At 39.1% G+C, this 23608-nt stretch overlaps 1 protein-coding gene across 2 annotated transcripts in view; it reads left to right on the top strand.

The window, feature by feature from the left end:
• The window catches only part of RFC3 (replication factor C subunit 3), a 205935-nt gene that overhangs the window by 38918 nt on the left and 143409 nt on the right, over nt 1-23608 (top strand). For both annotated transcript variants that reach the window (XM_086713792.1, XM_086713788.1), the window contains exon 10: nt 10636-10742. The gene's annotated coding sequence lies outside the window, so the exon portion shown is untranslated. The remainder of the gene's footprint in view (nt 1-10635; nt 10743-23608) is intronic.

Below are 23608 nucleotides of genomic sequence, written 5' to 3'. Positions count from 1 at the left end.
CAGCTGTTACCAACATCCATCTCCAGAACTTTTTCATCTTGCAATACAGGAATTCTGTACCCATTAAATAACATCTCCCCATTTCCCCCTTCTCCTTAGCCCCTGGCAACCACCATTCTACTTTCTGTCTTTATGAATTTGACTACTCTAGGTACTTCATATAAGTAGAGTCCTACAGTATTTGTGTTTTTTTGAGCGACTGGCTTATATCACTTAGCAAAATGTCCTCAGTCAAGTATTTTCTTAGCTTTGGATTTTAACATTTAACTATGATATGCCTGGTGTTTTCTTTGTAATCATCTTACTTGGGGCTCATTGAGCTTCCTATCTATGCATTTATATTTTGCACCAAATTTGGGATTATTTTCAGTTATTATTTTATGAAAATTTTTTCCAACTCATTCACTTACAGCTCTACCAGGAATCCAGTTACACATATATTTGACTTATTGCTATTATCTCACAGATCCCTGTGTCTTCATTTTTAAAAACATTTTTGTCTCTTTGTTTTTCAGACTGGATAATTTTTACAGATCTGACTTCTAGTTCTCCAGCTCCTTTGTCATCTTCATTCTCCCATTAAGACTATTCAGTGCATGTTTAAGATACTGTATATTTTAGTTCTAGAATTTCTGTGTTGTTCTTATTAACAGTGTCTATTTCAGTACTGGTACTTTTCTATTATAAGCGTATTTTCCTTTATATCCTGGAGCCTGGTTATAGTCACTGCATTGAATATTTTTGTGTGTGAATTTCACAATCTGGATTCTATGGGGCTGGTCTGTGTGGGTCATCCTTTCTCTTGATACGTCCTGTTCTTTGTATATTGAATAATTGTGAATTGCACCAGAAGTTCTGAATGATTCAGGCATTAGTCAGAGAGTGTATGTGCGGAATTGGAGCTCAGGCTCTCTTGTTCTCTCTTTTCAGGGATTGTCTCTACAACTTTCTGGCAGTTTTGGTTACCCTAGTCTTCTAGTTCTTCAATAAAACTGGATTTCCATGAGATATTAGATACCCATCTTAATGCAGACGAGGGCCTGCTCTTAGTAAAAGCTCTAAAAAAATGGGAAACTCTTCTGGTGCTCCACCATATCCCACTTGTTGACTCCCTTCCAGTTTCTCCTTGTTTTTTTTTCTCTGTACAGCAACTGCTCTTTGTATTTTGTTCAATGTTTATCCTTGTTATCTACTGGAAGGTTGGCCTGGTAGAAGTAATCAGCCAAACCAAAAGCAGAAAGTTATTCCTATTGCTTGTAAATATATTCAAGTCCCTCCTATTAAGAAAAAAAGTTGTTTATATGACTGTAGCCCCATCTTTGGGCCTTTTTTACTACTCTTTACAAACTTCTAAATAATGCTTTCTGTTCTCATTGCAACAGTTTTCTCACTTCTCAACCCCTTTCAATCTATTTTTTCCTCTCATAATTTCAAAAACCCATCTAGTCAAAAAACAGGTATATGTTTATATCTCCACACAATGAATATCTGCTCTATATCCAGTGAACTCTTTTGGTTGACCTCAGCAACATGTGTTACTCTTTCCTGAATTCCTCTTTTTTTTTTTTTTTTTAATGGCTTCCTTGAGACAAATGCTGTCTTCTGTTTTCTTTAGCTATTTCTTTGGGTGCTCAACTTTACAGGCTATTCTTACTAAACTATCAAATGTGGAATATGGCTTTATCTTTTACCCTTCTGCTCATAAGACTCTCCTTGAGTGATCTTATTCAAGCTTAGGGCTTCAGATACCACTTTGTAGCCAATAATTTCATTTACATAAGCTCAGACTTTTTCTGAACTTTAGACTTCTACACCTAAACACCTTCCTGATACTTATTCACAAATATATCAAAGACGTCTCAACTTGGAACATATCCCAAACTGAGCTTTTGATCTTCCCAGCTCCCAACTAGATCTTTTCCGGTATTCTTTTCTGAGTCATCTTTTTGGATTGTTTTTCATGTTCTACAACTGTTGGAATTTCTTGTGGTTCCATCTAATTTTCTTTATTCAATGACCAGTTCATATGTAGCCTGAGATAACTCAGTTTGGGGTTTATAAATGATGCATATGCTAATGATTCACATGTCGAGACATTTGGTGTGTTTCCTAATATCATCTTCACTAACTTTAGCTTATCAAAAAAATAATTCACCAGCTTTTCTGTTAAACCAACTACTCCTCTTAGCTTCTTGCTTGTGTTAGTACACCACTTTTCTCCTAGTACATGGTGTAAAACTTTGGAGTAAATTGGAGCTCCTGGGTGGCTCAGGTGGTTAAGCCTCCAACTTCGGCTCAGGTCATGATCTCATGGTTCATGGATTCAAGTCCCGTGTTGGGCCCTGTGCTGGCAGCTCAGAGCCTGGAGCCTGCTTCAGATTCTATGTCTCCCTCTCTCTCTGCCCCACCTGGACTCACACTCTGTCTCAGTCTCTCAAAACTGAATAAATGCTAAAAAAATTTTTTAAACCCCCCCCCCCCCCAAAACTTTGGAGTAAATTGACCTCTCCCTTTATTTTAAAACAGCCAGTTGTCAGGTTCTGGTTATTTTCTCTGATATATGAGTGTTATTTTCATCCTTCTGTACTTGCAACATTTGGTGTATGTAGTTAATTGTACCTGCCACTAAATTGAGAACAGACTGACTATGTGGACTCATGGTTAGACTCACTCTGATGACACAACAGATTTCTAGAAAGCATGGATATAATGCAAAACATAGATATGTGTTAAAATAAAAAACAACAACTGTAACTCTTCATACGCATCGCCTTAAGTGATCTAGCACCTAATTTCTGTGCAAGAAAGAGATACATATAACTATAAATATTTAGATTCAGACCACTAAGTGCAACTTTTCTCCATTCGTTAGGTCAGAAAAATATTTATTGAGCACCTGTTATGTGCCATGGTATTTTTTTATTTATTTTTATTTTTTTTTTTATTTTTTTTTTTTTTAATTTTTTTTTTTCAACGTTTATTTATTTTTGGGACAGAGAGAGACAGAGCATGAACGGGGGAGGGGCAGAGAGAGAGGGAGACACAGAATCGGAAACAGGCTCAAGGCTCTGAGCCATCAGCCCAGAGCCTGACGCGGGGCTGGAACTCACAGACCGCGAGATCGTGACCTGGTTGAAGTCGGACGCTTAACCGACTGCGCCACCCAGGCGCCCCGCCATGGTATTTTTTTAAAGACACTGGGGATATAGCAGGACAAAATAGGTAACACTTCCCCTTGTGAATTACATTATACCACAAAGATAGATGATAGATAAAATAGTGTGTGTCAGATGTGTTATGGATGTGGAGCATTGGTTTGTTTTACATAGGATGATCAGGGAAAACCTCTTCAACAAGAGAACTAATCAGGGATAAGAGAATTCTAAGCAGAATAAACAATATAGGCAAGACCTGAGGCAGGAAGGAACATGCCAGTGGAGTGAGTTGGGTAAAATGGAAAAGTGGTAAAAGATGTCAGAGCTGCATCGGGTTTGCATGGAGTAGGATAGATCATATAGGGCACTGGTGTGCTGGTAAATGTTTTAACAGCTGGCTCCTTGGGGGCAAAATTAATAAAAATCCCTGGTTTTCACTGTTTACTAATTTCTCTGGTGTAAATATTCCTGCCACGGCAATTTCAAGCTACTAAACATGAGAACAACGAGCTTTCAAAAATTCCATAAAATTTATTAGACCTTGTGAGCTGGTACGTCTTCTCCAGCACACCACTAATGTAGAGTCTTATAAACCACAGTTAATTAAGTTCTCTCTTTCTTTTCTTTTTCTTCCTTCCCTTCCGCTGCTCCTTCCAGAAAGGAGGTCAGTGGAGGGTTTTAGAGAAATTACATGATCAGGTTTATGGTTTAACAGAATCTAGCCACTGGGTTGAGAGTATTAATTACTCTTTGTATAAACATTTGGCTGCAAACTCCTGGCTTTCAAAGTTTTTAATTTGGTTTACATAGTGTTGAATTACACATTGCTTTAAAATATCTTGTTATCAATATTTAAAAATCTAGAGATATCCTATAAAGAATGAATTTCTTTTTTTTTTTTAGAAAAAAAATTGGCATTCCTTTCCTTTCTAGAACTTAATTCATTGGAGCTGAGGAATGGCTTTGTTTAGAGTATGCATTCTCCATTTTGGTACATTTCTTAACCACATCCTTTTAACTTTCCCCACCTCCAACCTCCTGCTTTGCAAAGATTGGATTCTTTAGTTGATAATACAACACATGTAAACAGTGAATATTTCTATGTAGAGTTATTGTTATACCATTACACATCTATGTTCTTCTGATATATCTACTGAAGTTGGATTTGGGAAATTATTTGGCAGGGAATAATTGAATAATCTGGCCTACAATTTTATGGGAAACCCATTTCCAGACATTTAAATAACAGCTTACTATGAATACATTCCCCATTTGTAGAGTGGAAGACTGAATTCTAAAATGGACTTTCTGATGTCAAATTTTATGAAAATAATATTGATATTTTAAACATTGGAATTCCATTAATGGGATTTATTAAATTGCAGTGCAATATGGTATTGAAAACATGAGAATATTATACCATCAGAATAACACAAACATCTTGAGAAAAGTTACTGTCAGTTCAAAAACGAATAAGCAAGGATTTCAACTGTGTTTGCAAATATTGTTAGCTGCGAATAATTCTCCATTCCTAATATTTCCTTCTTGGGAAGTGGGCTCTATTAATGTAACTCCAGGCCTCTCTATCCTTTATCTATTCAGCTCCTAGAGAGATGAAGTGTTTTATTTGAATGTCAGTATTGAGAAAAGTACGTGAACCGGCTTGAGTTAGCTCCAACTTTTTTCTTTTTGAGAATGAGCCTGTGTGTTCTAAGTTGTAAACCTTACCTAGTCAGGCTTCCTACATATGGGGAGGCCTACCCAAGTCCAGCACTGCCCTACCAAACAAATCATGCCATAGAGGCTGCTCTCTATCAGTAACAGGTGTTATTTTGGCCTCCCACTCTTCTGTTTTGTTGTATTTCTCAATTTGTTCTAAACTGATGGTAGGGGGCGCCTGGGTGGCTCAGTGGGTAAGTGTCTGTCTCTTGATTTCGGCCCCAGTCATGATCTTATGGTTCATGGGTTCAGGCTCTAGGTAGGGCTCTGCACTGGGAGTGTGGAGCCTGCTTCAGATTCTCTTTCTCCCTCTCTTGCCCCTCCCGTGTGCTCTCTCACTTTCAAAATAAATGAACAGTGTGGGATAAGGGTGCGATTTATCGGGTAGGGGCTCTCACAGGTTTGGTTTATTCATTAGGAAGATTGAGAAATAAAAGAACATTTTGAGGGAGAAAATTTCAAGAAAAGATATTTATGCCTGGTTTACAGAGGCTTATTTTAGGCCAAACATGTTTTTACACTTTTGCACATGTCTTTGAACTTCTGTAGCCTAGGAAAGAAGCTCTAGCTATCATGAGGTATTTTGAGCTTGGCAGGTGACTGCAACTTATGACTTACACAACTTATGTGAGAAAATAAGAGAACCCGTTAGCTGTGTTGGGAGCTTCAGGTAGAGGCTGCTTTAGCTTACTGCACAGGCTAGCTTTTCTTTAGCCAAGGCAAAGATTCCATTGTAGAGAAGAATTTTGCAAGTATTTTAGTCACTGACTGACAAAAGAATATTTGCTACTTTTAAACTGAAGGGCAGCTGAATTCTGCATGTATAACAGAACACTTAGAGATGCCCTAACTTTATACAGTTAGTACCATGGCTGGTTAGGCAACTACATTGGGTATTCCATGTTCTCTTCCTCTTTCAGGATCAAGGAGGGTACCTTGGAGAGACCTTGACTTCATGTGGCATTCCTGCCTATTTTTATGACTCACTGTCCCATTATAGAATCTCACATTGGCTTTATGTTGGTATAAGTTCTAACTCTGACTTGATACATGGCTTCACCATAAACTTATGTTAGATTTAATGAACAGGTAAGAGATGTGAGCCCCTATTAGAAAGAAAATGCCATCCCCTTAAGATAGAAAGTCACCCAAATTACATTATTACAAACACAGAGTTAGAAACAAAAATGTTCTATGCTTGGAACTATTTGCCTGTAATAATCCCATTTGCTTAGGAAAACAAGGAGAAACCAGAGTGGTTTGAAAAGGGTACTTCAGTTTTACTATCAAACCCAGGAGCACAAAAAGATTAAGAAAATAAAGGAACACAGCTGATTAAACTGGAGGAAGAGATTTTTTTGTTTATTCATTCAAGAAAGAATAAGGGGAAAAGGGCATCCTGAATGACAAAAATGCAAGCAGGGGAGAAAAGTACCCAGAGTCTAACTGCTCTTAAGAAGGAAAGATATTTTTGTTGTTACTAGAGCAGAAATGGTGACTGGGATCCAAACAAACCTAACAGCAACCTTGAGTGATTCCTCCAAGAAAGGTCAAGTCATTGAGAGATGATTTCTGAAAGTCACAGGCCATCACTCAGAACAATTGAAGAACCACTTCTTAGAGATTGGGACAGCAACCCCAAGCGGTTACAAAAAAATCTGGGCAGAACTGAGAGAGGAAATGCATGTGAAATAGGCAAATTGGTTTTTTATTCAAGTATAATTAACATACAGTGTTATATTAGTTTCAGGTGAACAACGTAATGATTCAATAATTTCATATATTGCTCAGGGAAATGGCATTGCCTATTTCGTTGTGTACTATGATTCTGTCACATAGAAGCTCACTGAAATAATACTTTGGGGAAGGAACTTTTAATGAATCTAGCTGATAAATTTATGAAGTGAGGATCCTAAAGGGAAGTAGAGAAGAGATGTGAAGAAATCCAGTGACAAAGAACAAGTTCAAGCTTTAGCTACATGTCTGATGGAAGAATATCTCCAGGGAGGTGGGGATTATCCATCTCCTTGAGAATAAAGTAGAAAATATTTGGACAATAAACCCAGAACTTGTTGACTTCTTCTCTTTTATTATTAATAATGCAGAGTTGTTATAAAAATAACCATCTGGGCCAGAAAGTAAAGATAAAGTAAACAGAAGGGAGGCACTCAGTTCCAGAAAGCAGCATTAGCTCTTGGGATTAGAGAAGGAAAGAGGCCATTTTAAGAACTAGATTAAATTGTTAACAAACTCAAATAGCCTTCCTGAAAGCTGTCAGGAAATAGCAGAGGGAAATTAAATACCAGTGGTATGTCCCAGTATTTCAGAAAAAGACATAGCAGGAAAATAAAAAATAAAAAAAGCTATTCAGACCCCAAGACATTTGAAACGGCTTTTCCTCAGGGCACAAGCTTGAGAAGCATCAACATCTCTTCGTGCAGGAATCTGATTCCTCAGCTAAAACAAATGGGGGAATTAAGACCTCTTCCCAAGGGGGCAGGTGTCACAGTGCAAGCAACCCCCAAGCTAGAGGCAGTGAGACAACCACTGTGGCACAGGACAGAAAATACCTGTTCCCAGGAAGTGGTGCAGTTGTGTCACCAGACAGAACCTGTCCTCAGGGTGGTGTTAGGGGCCCAAGACTCCATGGGAAAGGGATTAAGAAGTACTGGGTAGGGGCGCCTGGGTGGCTCAGTCGGTTAAGCGGCCGACTTTGGCTCAGGTCATGATCTCACGGTCCGTGAGTTCGAGCCCCGCATCGGGCTCTGTGCTGACAGCTCAGAGCCTGGAGCCTGTTTCAGATTCTGTGTCTCCCTCTCTCTGACCCTCCCCCGTTCATGCTCTGTCTCTCTCTGTCTCAAAAATAAATAAATGTTAAAAAAAAAAAATTTAAGAAGTACTGGGTATGCTGGATGTGGAAGAAATCACCTGAAGCCCCACTGCAATTATTTGAAGGGGACAGAAATGCCTCACATGACACTTTATGTGAGGATGTAGGAATCAGAGATGGGTTTATTTTGTCCACAAAAATGTAAAGAAGTGTAAATGAAAATGCTAAATGTGTAGGCTCAAATAACTTGTTGGGAGAATTTTCTTAGTTTGGCTTAAGTAAACAGGTCATGGAATCCAGACAGTTGGTCTTGAATGACAGACTTCCTGCTAATATTGAGGTCAAGAATATTTTCCTTTCATCTCAGATACCATGGGATTACTCTTGGGGTCTCGGCAGCCCTCGTGCTGGGAATGTAATTTGGCCTGCACTAATTGACTTAATGGCAGGAGAATGGCTTTCTATATTAGGTAGATCTGGAAAAGGCCTGGGATAATTCTGTGTGACCTGTTAGTTCTGGAATTTTGGAAGTGAGGCTTCTGAGAAATTAGGCATTGTATTACTATGACTTCTGAGGCTTTTGAAGCTCCAAACCCATTCCAGGGAAAGATTGCTACAATTGCTGAAGAAGCCCCATTGAACTTTACACTTTGAACTTCAACACACAGGACAAGAGAATTTGATTTCAGGCTTTAGTTCTTTCGGATTTTAATGTCTTCAACTTGTAAACGAATGCAATCTTCGGGCTTTAATTTCTTTCTTGGAATTTAATAATAGAAGGGAAATTGTGTTCAAATATGAAACATCTCTTTAAAGTCATTTTAGGGGCGCCTGGGTGGCGCAGTCGGTTAAGCGTCCGACTTCAGCCAGGTCACGATCTTGCAGTCCGTGAGTTCAAGCCCCGCGTCGGGCTCTGGGCTGATGGCTCAGAGCCTGGAGCCTGTTTCCGATTCTGTGTCTCCCTCTCTCTCTGCCCCTCGCCCGTTCATGCTCTGTCTCTCTCCGTCCCCAAAATAAATAAACATTGAAAAAAAAAAATTAAAAAAAAATAAAAATAAAAAAAAAATAATAAAATAAAGTCATTTTATTATTGAAGTATCTTTAAGATAGCATTCAATCTCTGCAGAACCTCTGTCATGCTACATTGGACAGCATGCCTAGACAGAATTTTGGACAGAAAATAGAATAGGAAATACATTTTCTGCTTTTGGCGTGGAGTGGACTCACAGCTGATACAATGAATGTGTTGTTTTGACCCATTGCAGATTCTTCTGGGGACAACATTTAAATATTTAAACATTTAAAAGCTTAAGCTTTGCCATTGGACCCAGGAGGAAACCCAGAAGAGTAGAAATTGGTGTAGAGTGTGGTCTCATGAGGGTCAGGGGTAAAGTTCTACTGAGGGAGAGAGCCACAACTCTTGTGACCAAAGGCTTCATGCTTAACGAAGTTAAGCTTCATGCTCAATGAGTTAAGAGAATGAAAGGCTGGGGGATGTTGATGGGGTTCATCTCTTCCCCACTCCTGAGGCTTTGTTCTTATGAGAGGAGCTCAAGTTCTTATAACTCTGGGCTCCCTTCTTCCCTGTTAATTGCTCTGTCTCTGAGAGATTTTTAGCCTCTGAGTTCAGTTAGTAGGGCATGCTCAGCTCAGCTCCCATTTTCCTTGCCCCAGAAGTAAACACGCGTTTCCCTCTATTACGACACATGGAAGCCTAGCCCCGTTCCAGTGCTTCCTTGCTAGTCCAGTAGGTCTGCCCAACTGTGGAGTTCAGTGTTGATGGGTGTCAATATACAGGCCAAGCCCTCCAACTTGATCTCTATTATATATAAAAGTGATGTTTTGGCTTCATCTTTTTTGTTTTGGCCCCTGATATAACCCTTGGGTCTCTTTGCTCTGTTACAACCTAGTTTGATTAGTTTTTCAGAGTTCTTAATTTTTCTAATTTGAAATAAAAGTCAATTCAACAAATTCAGCACCTACTATATGTTATTGTGCTGGACCCTGGGAATACAGAAATAAACAATGTCTCATTAGATAGTGACTATTTACATGTTTATATATAATATTAGAAAAACACATACACCAAAAAGATAACACAAAGGAGGAAGTGATCAGCCTGCCTGGTAATTTGGAGGTAGGCAGCTGTCACGGAGAAGGAAATTTTTGAGCAAAATGACTAAGCAGGGGAAGCATATTTTTGATGGAGAGATGCATGTTATACCAGGATACTAGAAATAGTTGATAATTCCTGAGCATACAACTCTTTTTCTTCCTTCCTTCCTTCCTTCCTTCCTTCCTTCCTTCCTTCCTTCCTTCCTTCCTTCCTTCCTTCCTTCCTTCCTTCCTTTCTTTCTTTCTTTCTTTCTTTCTTTCTTTCTTTCTTTCCCTCCTTTCCTCCTTCCCTCTCTCCCTCTTCCACCCCCTTTCCCTCTCTCCCACTCCCTTCCTTCCTTCCTTCCTTCATTTTTTTTAAAGCATAATTTCAATGTTAGGAAATAAGGATGGTAGTAGAAGGAACCAGATCATACTGTTCAAGAAGCTTATTAGACTTAAGACATCTTATTAATGAGGAGGATGAACAGCCTGAACCCTGAGAGTGATAATGATCAGGTTAAACAAAATGAAATGGTTGGACATAACGACTTCTACATTTCTTTTAAGCCTTAGAGTTTTCTGATTTTTGTTTTGGACCTTTGCCACAGATTTAGAATATTTCTCAGCTATCCTAAATCAGCTCCTTACCACACTGTATTAGGTAGGATTAGGCTTGGCTACCTATATGATATCCCTGATAAATAAGAACATAGATCAAATATGAGAGAAGTTTATTTCTCACATGTAAAAGCAATTTTGAAGCTAGTCTGGTGGCTTTTACAAAACCATTGGTAACCAAGGTCCTTCTCACTCTTCACTCCACAAATCCTGCAGTACAAGTGTTGTCCTCATGTTTCAAGATGACAGCTGGAGATCCGTATATCATGCTTGCACTCTAGGATGGCAGCAGAGTGAAGGGAACTTAAGAAGATTTCCTGAAGGTACCTCCTATGCTTTTACTTATTTCTAGATGACCAGAATTTATTTCCCTGGTCACATCTGAAATTGGAGAAAAGCTGAGGATATGACTGTACTGAGTAAAATCCTTTTTTACAATCAGAGAAAAAGTAGAAGATTAATATTGAGGTAGGCAATTATCTGTCTCTGTTCCAGTCATGGAAAAATGAAGTATCTATTTACTGATTTAAGTGGAAATAAAAGTGATAAGTTATCAAATACAGAGGGTGTATTTTTCACAGAATGTATTTTTCTAATTCTAGCCCTTAGTCCTACCTTTTTATTTAAACTGTAGCAACATGGTGCTTGAAAATCCATTTATAAGACACACAACATACATTCTCAAATGCTAAGTGCATGGTTGTAATGTATGGCCATATCATCCTTCTCTCTCTGATCCCTGACATTTTGGATAAGCTGTTTTCTTCCAAAGGATACTAGGATACTATTCTCTGACTTATGTCTGTTAATTCTTTGGGGTTTTGTGTCTCTCATGTTTTGTCTAAAGAAGACCAGGTTAGTACCCCTCCTTTGTCAAAAAGGCCACATTACTTTGTTGTAATAACGTCTCTATTGTTAATCTTCCTAACTGGAAGTCAATGAAAACAGAGAGGAGCTATATCTGTTTTGTTCCATGCTCTAACCTTAGTGGCTAGTATAGTGCCTAGAAAATAGGTGTTCAAAAATTTCATTGAAGGAATAAATGAGTATAAAGGTAAATGACTAAAACCAGATACAAAGGCATTCAAGTTCTTATTGCTGCAAATCAGCGAGTGGTGAAGTGTGGTGTAAGATTTGGGTATGCAAAAATGTAATAATTTTTATCCAACTAAAATTAACGTTGTTGAGCTCCTTATTCTACTTGGATAGTTAATCTTAGGCAATTCAGGATAGACTGAGTTAAATTATGGTTTTCTCAGTAAATTCAGGATTCCCCCTTCTGAGATTACATCTCAATTGTGAAGAAGTTACATTACATCAATGCATGAAGAAGAGGGTGCACCTGGGATATTCTCTACCCAAGTTGGCATCTGGTGACGTACACTATTCTAACTGATCCTTGGGCTCCGTGACTTTTCCACTGCAGCATCTGCCGAGGCATCTGGGTTCTCATTGGTCTAGTTGCTGTACTCCACTGGCACACCTTTCAGTCATTAATCCCAACATTAAGACAGATGTCTCTTAAGACATTAATAAGATGTCATTAAGATGTCTTTTAATGAGAGTGTGAGCTCTCTTTTAATGACTCCATGCCTCAGTGGGGCACAGTCAAAATTAAGCTCTTCTTCTATTCTACAATGTGGCCAAAGGAAACTCTGTGGAGCTTTCTTAGGTGTCTCCCTATAGATGCCCCCCCCCCCCATGGCATCATCTCTACCCACTGTCATCTTGCTGAGGTAGAGCCCTCTATAAGACTTGCCTCTTGCCTAGTCTCTAGTCAGGAAGTGGGGCACTGGTCTCCTCTTCACTCAAAGCCCCAAACCTATCTGGAGTTCGTTGCCCTCACCCTCTCCCAAGAGTTTTGGCTCTGGTGATGATGGTCAGAGGGCAGGATCTCTTTTCAGAGACCCACACCATCTAACTCCATGGCTCTACCCTCATGTCTCAGACTTCTCTCTTGTATGTTTTTATCCCTTCTAAACTGTTTTGGCTAATCTCACATGCTTTCAAATTTATTGTATATGGTATAAATACCACAAACATCATGATTTTATTTGACACTCAAAATTCAGGCTTTTAAGGCTCAAAGGTAACTTTTTGTTCATCTTTGCTGCAAGTTTCAGAAGTCTACCTTAAATCTTGGGAGCTGAGTGTGGACTCTTTTCATTTGCCCTCTTGTCCTTTCCCTGAGGCAAAGCCTAAATGACCAAAAGAGAGGTCATGGAGCAAAGTGAGAATTTTCAGGGAAAAAAAAAATCAAAAACAAACAAAAAACTCCAGATGGGTTAATAACAGATTAACCCAACATATTGACAACAGGGACAGTTGATAATCACTCTCAATGCCCCAAAATGATAAAATAGTTAAATAATATTATAATAGAAAGCTATAAAATCATTAAAGATTTTAAAGTATTTTTAAGAACATAAAAATCTTTGTTTTAATGAGTGAGGAGAACTGCTTATAAAAGTGACTATGTACAAAGATTAGAACTTTACAAAAATACTCAGAAAAGGGACACCTGGGTGGCTCAGTTATTTGAGCATCTAACTTTGGGTCAGGTCATGATCTCATAGTTCATGGGTTCAAGCTCCATGCTGGGCTCTGTGCTGACAGCTTAGAGCCTGAAGCCTGCTTCAAATTCTGTGTCTCCCTCTTTCTCTGTCCCTCCTCTGCTCACATGTTGTCTCTCTCTCTTAAAAATAAATAAACATTAAAAAAAATTTAAAAATACTCAGAAAAGTCATGAGGAAAAGGAGCATAATTTTAGTAGTGATTGAGTAGCAGGACTATGGATAATTTCTATTTTCTACATATTCTAAGTTTTCCCTCGAAGGAACATGAATTAAATCATAAACATATATATACATACACACACACATAGATGTATATATTTACAGTTTGAAATAAATAATAAAGATTCCTATAGACCAAGCAAATAGCATCCTTTATATAATGATGACCAAATAAGACTTACTTCTGTCTAAGTGTGTTACTTGTATTTTTAAAAAAGGGGAAAAGACCAGGGGAGAAACCTGAGGGAGCAAAGTCCCCCACAAGAAAATCAAGGGAACAATAATATGCAGGAGAAGGCCAGAAGTCCATTGCCTGCAGTTGGGGCAGGGTGCTACCTTCAGATGCTTGCCCAGATGTGGGTAAATGTTGCTTTCTGTCCCTGCACAAACACATTTAAAGACACATTCTACATTCTAGAGCAAGAAATTGTATATAGATACCATGGAATATTATTCAGCCATAAATAATTGAAATCTTGCCATTTTGTGACAACATGGATGGACCTTGAAGGAATTAGGCTAAGTGAAATAAGTCAGACAGAGAAAGACAAATGCCGTATGATTTCTCTTATATGTGTAATCTAAAAAAAACATTTTTAAAAACCAAACCAAGCTCATAGATACAGAGAACAGGTTGGTGGTTCCTAGAAGCAGAGGGTGGGAGGGATGGGGGATGGAAACAGGTGAACTGTTTTTGGTTTTAGTTTAAGTAAAATGAATTTTAAAGAAAGAGCTCCAAATATTTAAATTAGTTATTGTATTTTTCCCTAGTTGCCCCCTCTCCAAACTAGACATCCTGTGACTTGGTATCCAGTCTCATGTCCTTCTGGTTGCTCATCTCTGAATGTGTTTCTGGTTATCCCTTGGCTTCTTTATGTGACTCTAGACTCCATATGTGTTCCAGGCAGCTCTGAGGATAAACTCCTTGTTCTTGCCCTTTAGCCTAAAACAAGGAGAGAAGAAAGAAAATGAGATATGTTACGTTTCTGTCTACAGCATGATTCCCTGTCATGATTTTCCTCCAATCAAGGGAGGTTACTTTGGCAACAATCATGTTATGTCCCTTTAAATAACTTTCCCCTACTTAGTGATATTTCATTTTCATAAACAAGTCCTACAATGACTTCTTAAAGTAGCCAAACCTGTTTTTCCCCTCCTATTACTTAAGAAACATATTTGAACAGATCATACAATACTTAAAAACGTATTAACATACAAACAAAACACACCATTTAAAGGCTGCATGTTAATTTCAAGATGTATTAGAACAGTGATAATAAACTTGATTCTAGTGTGGCATTGAATTCTTAATATCAGTAAAGTCACCTTTTTTTTTAACAACCATACTAATTGTTGCTGATTTCGGGATAGCTTTGCAAAGGGAAGAATTGTGACATTTCCATGTTTGAAATAACATGTAGAATCATTGCAGTTCATTGTTATGGAGGCAGTTTATCTTGTAAAGACATTTACAACTCCACTTAGATTCTCCCAAAATGATTTTTCACTTAACAGCCTCTTACCAACTTCAAACAAAAGTGTGCCATACAAAAGTATGCAACCAATTACAATTGGTGACCTTTGCGGTAAAAATAACCCTGAAAATGTAAGAGATTGTTTTGTTTTTTTTTTTTTAATTTTTTTTCAACTTTTTTTTTATTTATTTTTGGGACAGAGAGAGACAGAGCATGAACGGGGGAGGGGCAGAGAGAGAGGGAGACACAGAATCGGAAACAAGCTCCAGGCTCCGAGCCATCAGCCCAGAGCCTGACGCGGGGCTCGAACTCATGGACACACGAGATCGTGACCTGGCTGAAGTCGGACGCTTAACCGACTGCGCCACCCAGGCGCCCCAAGAGATTGTTTTTATGGGTAGTAGAAATGCCTATTCAGGAGCCTCTAAAAAATGCTAAATTTTACTTTGGGTGTAGAAAGGTGCCTGCAAAATTATGCTTCTTGCTATTTAATATATTACCATATGAAAAGGTACTCCACAGGGTTATTGGGAAAGTGCTATCAAACAGTGTTGTAGATTTATTTAGTGCGACACGTCTCACCTTTAGATATTTTAAGATGAAGTGTTTGTCCTTTCAATTAATCAAAAATGTTGTTCCCTTCCAGTTAGCTAGGTCATTCAGGTCTCTATTCAGTCAGCAGTTTCTCCCAGTTGTTTGGCTGAATTTCCATTACTGAAGAATTAGGTCGGTAATTAAATCCAATCTCAGCAAAATTTCTTCAGGCAGTTTATTTAGGTTCTATGCAAAATGGAATCCCTTAGGGACAGGGAATTAACATGTTGTGAAGTATAATTTCAATGAAATCTGTTTAACAGTTATTCTTAAAAGAAGAGCTTGGAGACTTCCCTTGACTTGACTCAGCTTCAATGTCTTTATGCAATTTTTTCCATTTATAGTTCCCATCGTTTATAATTAGATGTGTTCCTGTATTTTCTGCTGGTTTTCTACATCAATAAGCTACTTTTGTCCATGATTTTATATAAATCAGTATGTCTCCCACTGATTCATATACACACACATACACACATATCCAAATACTTTAAAAAAATGAGACAAAATTGTAAAGGGTTTAAAAAAGTTCTTATGTATTATATATTTATGTATTTTTACTATTTATGCGTGTATGTGTATGTGTGTGTATATATATATATGTGTGTGTGTGTCAACATACATATTTTGATATATGTTTTCTATAGTTGTGTCTTAAATTCCTGAGTATTTTTATCTGATCTCTTCTTGCAATTGGCAGTTTAAATGTCCTGAAATTATATACGAAGTAGGAAACTTAGGATCCAGAAATATAATGAGGGTTGCTGTTTTGAAGTCACCTCTAAGGTCATTTTATTTAGTCTATTCTTCAAGTTTCCAGCTGCATGATTTCATCATAGAATGGAATTTACAAACTGCCTCCCAGCGCTGTCAGATTCTATTATTTATAATAAACTCTTACTTGAGTTTTCAAGAAAGTTTAGAAAATGACTTCCTGGAGGTCCTTAAGGATAGTGTTTCCCGCAGAGGACTTTGGTTTGTTTTACCAGTTGGTTGATTTTCATGTCTAGAAGTATTTAGAATGATGTTCTATAGTCACAAACTCCTCTTACTGACAGATTATCTTTCGTCACAATATTTATAACCACATTGTTATGGACTGAATATTTGTGCCCCCTTCCCCAGTTCATACGTTGAAATCTAATTGCCAGTGGGCTAGTATTTGGAGGTGGGGCCTTTGGGGGGTCATGAGATTGGAACCCCTCAAGAATGATTTTATTTGTTTATTTATTTATTTATTTATTTATTTATTTATGAGAGAGCACAAGCGGGGGAGGGGCAGAGAGAGAGGGAGACACAGAATCCAAAGCAGGCTCCAGGCTCTGAGCTGTCAGACCAGAGCCCGACGCAGGGCTCGAACCCACAGAGCACAAGATCATGACCCGAGCTGAAGTCGGATGCTCAACTGACTGAGCCACCCAGCTGCCCCCCTCTGGGATGATTTTAGTGTGGTTTTAGAAGAGACCTTAGAGAGCCCCCTTGTCCCTTTTTGCACATGAAGACACGGCGAGAAAACTGCCATCTGTGAACCAGGAAGCAAGTCCACCAGACACCACATTTGTTGGCACCTTGATCTTGTACTTGCCAGCCTTCAGAACTGTGGGAAATAAATTTCTGTTTATAAGCCACCTAGTCTGTGATATTTCGTTGTAGCAGCCTAAACGGACTAAGACACACATTGATGATTTATGGATGAAAGAAAAAATATATATACACATAGATGTATATACTTAATACATATATACAGATATGGATCTCAAGCACAAAATTAGGTGATTAAGAAATGATTATTTTTATTGTTCTGTAAATGAGTTTAATTTCTGTTCAGAGTCCTCAGTCTGCTAGGTAGCAGGTGTTAAGTCTTCATCAATTTAGCACCCTTTCCCTCCTCAACCCAAGGCCATGTTCATGAAAAGAGAGAGCGGGTTGAGGGAAGGCAGAGTAGCTTTATGATATTCAGGCATTGAAAAGGCCATGTGCTGCATAGGTCTTTGTGACTGACCTCTCCTACGTCAGCTGAGACATTCTCATTCCTGTTGGTCTTGAGTTCTTTCACCCAGGTAATTCCTGTGTCTTCCATTCCAAACATAAGCATGTTCTCAGCCACTGAGGGGTTGTCAGTGCTGAGTCACCTCTTCCATGCTGTTTGCTGCTCTGAAATACTGTTTCTGGTGCAATGAAGTCATTCATTCTCTTGTCTGACATTGAATGTGCACCCAGGCCCTCTCTGAGACCATGTAAGGCTCTTCTTCTGGATTTCCCACTCCACTGCTATATCTACTCTGTTCTCCCATGTATGCTGAGGTTAGGAACACCAGGATCTTGGCAATTTTCAGGGTTCTAGTGGGTATAGAGCACAGATTCCTTTTGCTCTGGGCCTCCTAAACATCTATCTGGAGGTTTATTAGTTTTTTTCCCCCTCCTCATCCTTATAATTTAGGAAAGGAGATGGCTAAGCATAGGATACCCTCTCAAGGATATCATTGTTGCATCTTCTCTCTCTGTTTCTGTTATTATATCTATCCTCCAGTTTTTGGGTTCTTTACCTGATCTAGTTGAGAAAGGAGGGTTGGGAGTGACAAGATGGAGGGAATAGCATGACTAGAGATGATGAAGTGAATTCGTGAAGGGTGAATATCAGAAATAGTAGACACTTGAGATTACCTTGGGGAGTATGGTTGGAGGTCAAGGGGTGAACTGGAGATCTGCTTAGAGACTGATAGGGCTGGGAAAAGACTGTAGATTACTGATAGCTTGACCTTTTATACTATATATATATATATATATATATATATATATATATATATATATTTTTTTTTTTTTTTTTTTTTTTTTTTTTTTTTTGCTTCAAGGCAATGGGAACGTTTTGAAAATATTTTAGCAGAAAATGGTATAAAGATGGTATGGATCCTGGAGACTGGAGATATCTGAAAGGAACTGGCATAGATGATGTGAGTGAGGGAGAACAACTGAACTATGATTCCCAGAACCTAAATTGGGTGATGGTGAACTTATTTTATAGGAAGAAGGGAGTTCAGTCTTGTTGCAGTGGCAACTTTGGGGGTGTCTGTTGTGCAGCTGGAAATGTGGGAATGGAGTTCACAAGAGAGAGAAAACCTAGGCATGTAGCTATGGTTGAAAAAAAATGAATAATTGATTGTGGTTGGAACTATGGGAAGCGAAGAGAGAAGATAGAGAAGATAAAAGATTATCTTAGAATAGTGAGGAATGGCCAGAAACTGAGGGAGAAAGTCAAAACCAGGAACATGAAATGACACAGGATAGGAGAAGGATAGAAGGTTAGAAGGAGAAGGGTTTCCAAATAGGACAGTGATTACAAGCATCAAATGTTTCAGGAGAATTTTATAGGAATATGGTGCTTTTGCTGTTCAGAGTAATCCTCTCAACTCAGAACACCGGAAAGCCCGTAAAATATGCAAAAATATTTCTATAAGCATTGTTGAATTTCAGAGTAAGGCAACTTTATTTCACAGTACGTTGAGAGAGTTGCCCTGGAAGAAGTACTTTTTCTCTTTGCACTTACTCACCCTAGTGATGTCTTTAGACTTGAAACCAAAGTGTGTGTTGAATGTGGGTGATGGAGGAGTGGGTGCTTGGGAAATTACAAAAGTAAACACAGGAGGAGAAGGTGACCTAAGGAAAGAAGTAAACATCTTTGCTAGCTAATTCACGTCAGCAAAATCTACAGGGGAATGACTTCTGAGGAAGCTGTATCAAGGAGGGAAGAACAGAATCACAGAGTTGACTGAATTTATCAGTGCAGGCATGTGCCCCACGGATTCTGGGTCCTGTGTGCTGGACCAAGTGGCTGGCAGTAGTTCTTAATGTTGATTTGGCTAGTTGAGTGAAAACTGGGTTTCACGGAGATCTAGAGTAAATAAACGTGATCTGTCAGAAAATAGAGCAAGGTAGCCTGTGTCTACAAAGACAGGAGTCCTTGATTACATTAATCAAGTGTGAACTCCTATAGCTATGCCTTCCAAGAGGCCTCAGAAGAAACTGTCTTCACCAAGGCCTTGAGTAAAGCAGTGATGAGGTGAGCAGCTTTGAGAAGCAGTCCAGGGGTTCTATTCTGGAGGCTGCGATGGCAGTGGGAAGTGCTGCAGGAAAATGGACTCATAAACTCATTGGGGATGGGAAGCACCCAGATGCCCAGGCCAGGTAATGGTGTTTATTGACAGAGGCAAAGTGGTGTGGTTACCTTCACAGGCAGCTGGGATAAGGGCTGACTAGAAGAGTGTGACTCATACAGATTTTGGAGGTGGATAATTGATCATGGGATACCTGATTGGAAGCTCTCTGTGGTCCCTGATGTATTTAAGTAAAAAATAAAAATATCTGTAGGTGTGGTGAAAAAAAGGCCTGATGAGCTTCTATGATAGAGTAGTGTCTCCTCACCCAATGCCCAGCCCTGAGCCACATCAGAGACCTGAAGCCCCTGAAGAAAGGTGGCTCTGGGACCCCTCCAAAAGGACATACTAGAGGGGCGCCCGGGTGGCTCGGTTGAGTGTGCAACTTCGGCTCAGGTCATGATCTCACTGTTTGTGGGTTCGAGCCCCACATCAGGCTCTGTGCTGACAGCTCAGAGCTGGAGCCTGCTTCAGATTCTGTGTCTCCCTCTCTCTCTGCCCCGCACCCACTCATGCTCTGTCTATCTCAAAAATAAATAAATGTTAAAAAAAATTTTAAAAAGGACATATTAGAAAGTCACAAACAAGTGTGTACTCTGTACATACTTTAGGCACTACTTGTTCTTTAAGGGCTCATAGCCATTTACCATTGTAAATGTATAATACCGAGTTACTTTGGGGAGGATTTCACAATGGTTCTAATTCAGGCTAGTTTCTGGTGACCCCAAATTCCACTAAGGTCTACCAAGAAGAATGGGGTTTGAAAAAGCGAGATAATAGAGTTTTGACTCAGATCCACCTTATCACAGGTTCAGTGTGTTTGTATACATGGTTATTTACCTAGTTCCTATAAGTTTAGATGTATATATATGTATATATAAATAAATGTAAGGTAAGTATACATATTACATAGAATAGTATCCCGAGTGATTGGCATATATCTTCATTAGTTTTCTGATCCATTAAGTAAAGACTGTATGGTAGGAAGGGCCAAGTGGAAATTAAGCTACGGTATGAGAAACAAGGCAATGGTTGATGTCCATGGAATTCACTAAATTTATATCTTTATGACTAGAAGCAGTTAGCTTTATGAAATGGTGCAATGGACTATGAGGTACTCAATTTTAGTGCCAATGCCTAGTGAAGTTGGATACTGTCTTACAAAATTCAGTATGTGCTCTGAACCGACAACTGAAATATGATGTTCTTTCTCCCATAGCCAGAATGTGCATGTCCAAGAATAATGAACTGGAAGTAAGGTGGATCCTTTACCTAGTATGACTAATGACCCACTTATAAACCTTGTTTTCTGTTCTGTGACTCTGGATTCTGTTAGTTTACTAATTATCATACCCCAAGGAGAAATACTTCTTTCAGAGGAAATAGCAATAGTTTTCAACTGAACTGGAAACTAACATTAACCATTTCAGACCACTCATTCTTTTGGGAAAACAGAGGAAAAGGAGGATCATGGTGGTAAACTGGGGTGATGCATCCTGACTATTGAGAAGAAATACAGTTTCACTTACTGAAAAGAGACAGAGATGAGTACAGGTAATTCCCTGGGAAGCATCCTATTACCACTTTATCAAGTTAAACGAGTTACTGAAACACTACAAATACCCCTTATCGGCTAACCCACGGGACTGAGATACCCCAGGTGAGAAAGAAGGTTTGTATCATCCATGTGGCTAAAGACCCCATACCAGTTACAATGCTGGCTAAAGACGATGGGTAAACAAAATGTGTGATAGAGGGAGAGATCATAACTATCAACTATATATCCTGTGACCACTGTTTCCCTCCTTGCCATATCATGTATAGATTTGTGTATTTTAACTATTTTTTTCCTTTCCTACCTCTTTCCCACACCATTTCTAAATAAATTTTGTTGAATAACTTTACGTTTTGGGTTATATGCAGCAGAATATTAAGTAGGCATTCAACAGAAATGGAGGAAAAAAGATTACTCCGAGATCTCAGACTTTGATCTAGAGGCAGAACTAGCAAGGCTGAAGGTTACCTTCCTTTGTTGGGAGGGGCTGAAAATATCTTGATTAAAGAGCATTCCATGATGAAGCAGGAGTATTTGCGAGTGAGGACTGTATGTAGAAATCCGGTAAGAAGAGCACTGGACTGTGCTGGACATCTGCTATTGCTTGGCTACCTGGCATCCCAACACCCTTCCATTTGTGGGAAATCCTGCAACATTCGAACCTTGGTGGAACGCAGGCCTCACTTCCCATTATAGAAGCTAAAATGGCCAGACATTCCTGCCTGGCCCCCAGTGCTGGGATAAGCCTCCATTACCTAAGCTTGAGGAGCATTCTAGCTTTCCTGGGGTACGGCACTAAATCACAAAGCTAGTGAAAAAGTAGTAGCACCACTTCCTGGTGCTAGCTTGGGGATTCGTGGAGCTCAGCAATGGCAGTGATCAGTATCAAAATTCTGGAGGCAAGGCCATGAAGTGTCCGGTGGTGGCAACATTGAGCTGTTGGTGATGGTGGTAATTGGTGGTCACATCCCGACTGGGTGTTCCTGGGTCACTGTACTGTGGCCCTGCCTGTTTTCTTAGCCTGGGCCCTCTAGCCTTCCTGTTGATTGAGTTAGCAACACAATATTCTTTTAATAAATGCCTTGCTGCTTCATTAGGTTAGTGATATTTGGTCTCCATTGTTTGCAACCAAGAGCCTTGACCTTTACAAGACTGATTCATGGATAACATTTGATTTCTGTCTAGGGACAGTGAACCACAAAAAATCTAGGGCTACATGAAAAATGCTGCAGATTTTTTTTTTTATGATTGTTGTTCTTTTTACTCATCTACTTTTTTATATAACAAAGTAAAAAGTAGAAAAAAAATGTGGAATAATTTCCACTAATAGAAAATTAAACTCTTCTCAGGGAGGTGAGTGTTTCTCTGCAGAGAAGGATACTATTGAATTTCTCTTATGCCTTGTGTCTGCAGAGTTCTGCCTTTGTGTCTCCAGTGTGGGTTATTTGCCCTTCTCATCTTCATGTGGTTCCACCGCTGGATGGAACTGGCCTGCAGGTGCAGGATAAGGTGAAGTGAGTGCTTCAGATCCTACAAGTAAAGGGAAGAGAAAGAAAAGAATTTCATTGTCATCTGGCCTTCAGGAGGAGTATCACAAATGTCAGACCTTTCTGCACTGTGAAGGTTAATCTCCTAGCATGTCTCTTATATCTTAATCTCCTAAATAATTTGTATCATCTTTTTAATGTCACATTCTAAAAGGCCCCCCTTTTATTGTTTAAGCTTTCAGAGGCTCCAGATTCCTCAAGATGGTCGGTACAGAAACCTTCCCCCCCCCCCCCACAAAAGTCTGAGAGAAAGAAATACAAAAATCTAACTCTGTCTTTTCGTGATGTTTGCTAGCTTCACAAAGGGAAGGAGTGAGTCTTTGTTAAGTTGACAAAATACAGTGAGTGTTCTCATGAACTCTCAGAATTGCCAAGTTCCTGGGATCTGGTTCTTAAATGTATATACTCAGAATATTTTGGTTTCTATTTTGATTTTGGTGAAAATGTTCTCAAAGGATCTGTCTGGTTAAAAGCAATTAACAGCTCAGTCTCAGACAAAAAAGGCCCTGTCCTTTGTATAGGGCCAGTGAAGGGCAAAAAGCATCACCTGGCTGTCCTCCTTAGCTTACTTCCAGCACCAAGTGCCTGGGTGGGTGGGCTTATTTATTCTGAAGATGATGAAATAGATAAATCCCAGATAAAATAATGGGATTCCTTTAATCCATTTATTTTCTTTTGTGTGTCTAGAATAGGGAGTGCTACAAGGAGGAATCTATTTTGTTGGAAATTCTAAGACACATGACATCTTAAAGATGGCAAGATAAGAAATAGCTGACATCATGTTTCTAAATATACAACACTGTGCAACAGCTACCTCGAGCAAAAGCAGAAAGGTTGAGGAGGCAAAATAATGACTTTTAGTTGCTGGAAGGCATCCATGTTCAACAGTCTGTCAGGAAGAGACAGGTGGGGTGGGCTCACCACCTGGGGTGAAGGCTGGTACAGGGCTTTTATTGAAATTACTGCACAGGAGCAGAGAAGATAAACACTCAGTGGGTGTAGTAGAACTGCCAGACCATATGTTTGGCCAGAACTAAGAAACTCCTTCTCCAAAATAAAACTACCTAAGGCAAGC

This window comes from Puma concolor, chromosome A1, assembly GCF_028749965.1.
Source record: "Puma concolor isolate L17-30 chromosome A1, mPumCon1.1.hap2, whole genome shotgun sequence".
NCBI classification, from domain to species: domain Eukaryota; kingdom Metazoa; phylum Chordata; class Mammalia; order Carnivora; family Felidae; genus Puma; species Puma concolor.
This window is presented reverse-complemented; position numbering and strand designations above follow the sequence as displayed.